The sequence below is a fragment of the Orycteropus afer genome, unplaced genomic scaffold (assembly GCF_000298275.1).
Source record: "Orycteropus afer afer isolate SDZICR_OR568_19922 unplaced genomic scaffold, OryAfe1.0 scaffold01161, whole genome shotgun sequence".
NCBI lineage: Eukaryota > Metazoa > Chordata > Mammalia > Tubulidentata > Orycteropodidae > Orycteropus > Orycteropus afer.
Window position 1 is genome coordinate 82,661 of NW_006922748.1, and position 5,627 is coordinate 88,287.

The following is a 5,627-nucleotide window of genomic DNA, read 5'->3' on the forward strand; positions in this document are numbered from 1 at the left end:
GTTGTTAATGAGTCTTCTTCCAATCCTGATACCACGTTCTTCTTCATATAGTCCAGCTTCTTGGATTATTTACTTAGCATATAGATTAAGTAAGTATGGTGAAAGGATACAACCCTGACACACTCCTTTCTTGATTTTAAACCATGCCATGTCCCCTTGTTCTGTTCAAATGACAGCCACCTAGTCTATGTACAGGTTCCTCATGAGTACAATTAAGTGTTCTGGAATTCCCATTCTTCTTAATGTTACCCATAATTTGTTATGATCCACACAATCAAATGCCTTTGCATAGTCAATAAAACACAAGTAAACATCTTTCTGGTATTCTTTGCTTTGAGTCAAGATCCATCTGACATCAGCAATGATATCCCTTGTTCCACGTCGTCTTCTGAATCCAGCTTGCATTTCTGGAAGTTCTCTGCCGATATATTGCAGTAACCATTTCTGAATTATCTTCAGTAAGATTTTACTTGCATGTGATATTAATACTATTGTTCGATAATTTCCAAATTCTGTGGGATCACCTCTCTTTGGAATGGGTACAAATATGGATCTCTTCCAGTCAGTTGGCCAGGTAGCTGTCTACCAAATCTCTTGGCATAACCGAGTGAGTGCCTCCAGTGGGGCATCGGTTTGTTGAAACATCTCAGTGGGTATTCCGTCAATTCCTGGAGCCTTGTTCTTTACCAATTCCTTCAGTGCAGCTTCGACTTCTTCCTTCAATACCATTAGTTGTTGATCAAATGCCACCTCCTCAAATGGATGAAGATCGACCAGATCTTTTCTGTACAATGACTCTGTGTATTCCTTCCATCTTCTTTTAATACTTCCCTCATCATTCAGTATTTCGTCCATAGAATCTTTCAATATTGCAATGTGAGGCTTAAATTTTTTCCGCAATTCTTTCAGCTTGAGAAATGCTGAGTGTGTTCCTCCCTTTTAGTTTTCTAACTCCATGTCTTTGCACATTTCATTATAGTAATTGGCTTTGTCTGCTCGAGCTGCTCTTTGAAATCTTCTGTTCAGCTCTGTTATCTTGTCATTTCTTCCATTTGCTTTAACTACTCTCTGCTCAAGGATAAGTCTCAGAGTCTATTCTGACATCCATTTTGCTTTTTTCTTCCTTTCTCATCTTTTTAATGACCTCTTGCTTTCTTCATGGATGATGTTCTTGATGTCTTCCCATAATTCTTCTGGTTTTGGGTCATTGGTGTTCAATGCATCAAATCTATTCCTTAGATGGTCTCTAAATTAAGGAGGAATATATTTAAAGTCATATTTTGGCTCTCGTGGACTTGTTTTAATTGTCTTCAATTTCAAGTTGAATTTCCATATGTGTTGATGGTCTGTTCCACAATCAGCTCCTGGCCTTGTTTTGGCTGAAGATATTGAACTTTTTCATTGCCTCTTTCCACAGATGTAGTCAATCTGATTCCCGTGTACTCCATCTGGTGATGTCCATGTGTATAGTTGCTGTTTGTGTTGCTGAAAAATGGTATTTGCAATGAATAAGTCGTTGGTCTTGCAAAATTCTATCATGTGGTCTCCAGCATTATTTCTATCATCAAGGCCACAATTATATGCAGTGTGGGCTGCATATAATGACTTCCTTCCAAAGTCTACCATTTGGAAAAGGGAGACAAAGAGTAACTTTATAGTGCAGAAGCCTCACAAACATGACCTCAGCCAGGTGATCAAAGTCAGTATCAACAGAAATAAGTCACATTGACACTACAAGCCCTTGGTATGATGTAATGAGAATGGTACTTCCTCTTCATTGTCTTTCTCCCCCAAACACCCCACCAGGTCTGATCAGGAGAAAAATCCCAACTGAGGATATCCTACAAAATACCTGCCAAGGACTGCTCAAGTAGCCCTGGTGATGCAGTGGTTAAGGCACTCAACTGCTAACCCAAAGTCGGTGGTTCAAACCCACCAACTGCCCTATGAGAAATATGCGGAAAATGGCTTCTGTAATGATTACAGCCTTGAAAACCCAGTGGGGCAGTATTACTCAGTCCTATAGGGTCACCATGAGTTGGAATTGACTCGACAGCAGTAGCGGTAGTACTCCTCAAAACTTAAAATTGATTAAAAACAAGGAAAGCCTGAAAAACTGTCATAGCCAAGAGGAGCATAACAACACATGACAACTAAATGTGGTGTATCCTGGATGGAATCCTGGGACAGAAAAAAAAAAAAAAAAGGATATTAGGTAAAAGCTAAGGACGTTTGAATGAAACATGGACTTTAATTATAATGTATCAGTATAGGTTCATTCATTGTCACAAATGTCCCTAACCACGTGAGATGGTGGTAATAGGGGAAACTGGGCGTATGGTATATGAGAACTCTCTGTGCAATCTTTGCGATTTTTCTGTGAATCTAAAATTATCCTAACATAGAAAGCTCATTTTAGAAATTTAGGTTCCAGGGTCCTGCCCCATTCTGCTTTAGATTCTGTAAGTCTGTGGCCAGGTACAGGAGTCTCCATTTCTTCCTCCCACACACACCCCCAGTCAGGAACCCAGATGGTTTGGATGCAGACAACTTGGGGACCGCGGACACTGCTGGGGGTTTGGTTGAGTGGCGCAAGGCTGCAGAAACCTCTGCCCACTCTTTTTTTCAATTAAACAGGCTTTCTTGGATCAGCCACTGGTGCCTGCCACTAAATACACAGATTGCGGGAGTGAGTCTGAGCTACCCCAGGCAATTCTGGCTCTCTGCCCATCAAAATTGCATTATTATATGAGCTTCTGTTTAACTGTTAAGTTACAGAGTGATAATTTGCACAGCAATAGATAGCTAATACACTCCTTGCAGGCTACTTGATTCTGACTCACAGCGCCCCTAGAGGATAGAGTGGAACTGCACCATGGAGTTTCCAAGACTGTCCATCCTTACCAAAGCAAATCCCAAACAAAAATCACTGTTGGTTGGTCAATTCCAACTCACAGCGCTCCTAGAGGACATAGTAGAACTGCCCCATACGGTTTCCAAGGCTGTCATCTTGATGGAAGCAGACTGCCTTCCCCCAGAAGTGGCTGGTGGGTTTGACCTTTTGGTTAGCCCCAGAGTCCTTAACCACTGTGCCACCAGAGCTTCTGATAACCAATGATCAGCATCCCCAACCCTCTAAGTCAAAGTCTTTCATTTCCAGAGCTGCGGAGTTTGATTTAGTCTTGAAGGTGGGAGCCCAGCGGTAATAGCAGCACGAGTGCTCATTAAATGGGAGGCACGTCTGCATGGTGTGCCCGCTGCACACTTCATTTACATTACATTTTCTCATGATATAGATACATTGGGGGGTGGATTTTCCAGCCCATTTTACACATGAGAAAATGAGGCTCCAATAGGGGAAGTGACTTGTCCAAGGTCACAAGGAAGGAAAAGGAGCCCAATGAAGATCTGGGTTCCTCTGATGCCACAGGCCCTTCCCTTTACCAAGAGCCCCAACGGCTTTAAACTAACTCCTCCTCTGCTCCTCCTCCTCCCAGTTCCAGCACCTGGCTGAGATGTGGCCTCCCTGTGAACCTCCTGACACCGTTCTCTGCCCTGCTCAGAACACAACACTTACAGACAAGATCATGCCCCACTGCCACCATCTGCTGTGCTGCTCTACTCACCTTGGCTAATGGTTTGTACTCATCTGATGACGCCCCAAGCCTACTCAGCAGCCTTGATTCCACCTCTTCCCTCTGCCATGCAACCCATCAACAATGGGTAGAGTCCACCTCTTTCCGGAATGCATCCCTAGCCAAGCCATCTTTCTCTCTTCACTGTTCCCTTCTCCCTCATCCTCCAGCCCAGGCCACTGTCTCTCTTTTTTTTTTAACCTTAGGGCCTCCTACCCACTCTCCACCTCCATTCTTGTCCCCTACAGCCCACTGAAAACTAAGATCTGCCTGACTCAAGCCATAGTATTTTCAATCACCTCATATGCATGTGAGAGAGCTAGACAATGAATAAGGAAGACCAAAGAAGAGTTGATGCTTTTGAGTTGTGTTGGCAAAGAATACTGAGAGTACCATGGCCTGCCAGAAGAACTAACAAATCTGTCCTTGAAGAAGTGAAGCAAGAATGCTCCTTAGAGACAGCTCAGGGCGCAGAAGAGTATGGAGGGATGGACACTGGGAAGAGGTAACTATGGGAAGGAAGTGGGAGGGGAGCTGTTGCATTGTAAATTTTGGTCAATGACATGAGACAAAGTATATTATGTGAACTGCTGTATGAAAAGTGAATTTACTCTGTAAATCTTCACCCAAATCAAAATAAAATTTAAAAAAAAGAATGCTCCTTAGAAGTGAGAATGGCCAGACTTCGTTTCACCTACTTTGGTCATGTTGTCAGATGGGACCAATCCCTGGAGAAGGATATCATGCTTGGGAAAGTGGACGGTCGACAAAAGAGGGAAAGGCCCTCAAGGAGATGGAATGACACAGTGACTGCAGCAGTGTGCTCAGGTATAGCGGGGATTGTGAGGCTGGCGCAGGAACCAGCAGTGTTTCATTCTGTTGTACATGGGGTCTCTATGAGTTGGAGACAACTTGATGGCACATAACAACAACAAACAACAATAGCCCATCCTCTATAGCTGCCAGAGAGGTTTTTTCAAAAGTATTGCAGCTGTGTTGGCCTCCGACTTCTGGAGACCCCATGCACCATATAAGGAATTGCTGCCCAGTCCCACGAGCGGTGGTGGATAGGGTCATTGTGATCCCTAGGGATTTCTGATTTTTCAGAAGTAGATCACCAGGCCATTCTTCCTAATATGTCTTAGGAAGCACCGCAGAAACCTACTGAGATGACAGCAACACACAGGCCTCCACTGATACACAGGCAGTGGCTGCACATGAGGTTCATTGGCTGGAATAAGCCTGTGTACCCCACGTGGGAGGTGACAATTCTACCACTGCCCCCAGCATGAGCTCTAGTAAGTAGCTGCTTTACACATGCTTGCTGGAAGGATGGATGAGCTAATCTGTCCAGCTCCCCACCAGACCACCCACTCCTCCAGGGCAGGAATCCATCTTCCACTTCTCTGTTGTGCTGGCACGCACCAGAACTCAAAGCCCTCATGGGATCAATAGGCCAGGGAAACAGAAGACAGCTTCTTGAGAACCCAATTTAATAAAATTTATAAGTAGACAAGTACAACAAAACTCACAACGACCTAACAATGTACCAGTCACTGGGAGATGAGGGCGAATCCTTAGGGCAGGGAATCTGCCCTGGAGAGGGTAGTCCAACAGGCCAACTTTCTCCATCTCAGCTTCACCTAACTAATACAACCAAGGCCCGAACCTGAAGACTGAAGTCCATGAAGATCTAACTTTCTCCCAGCCGCCCGCCCGCCTCCCTGCACTGGAAGAGGTGGGTGGAGAGAGGGGAGAAGAGAGGTGAACAAAGGGAGTGGGCTTTGGGGTGAGGTTGGGAGAGGCGATGAACAGAGGACCAAGGGGGTGGTCTTTGGGCACCCCAGGGGTGTCTGACAACTGCCCTCCTCTCATCTGCTTGCTGGCTGGGATGTCTCTTGGGGAAGCAAAGGGCTGGAGGGCACCCCCAGCAGTGGGGCGATGTCTCCTTCGGATGGGGCCTGGAGAGCCTGTTGGGCTGACCACCTGGCC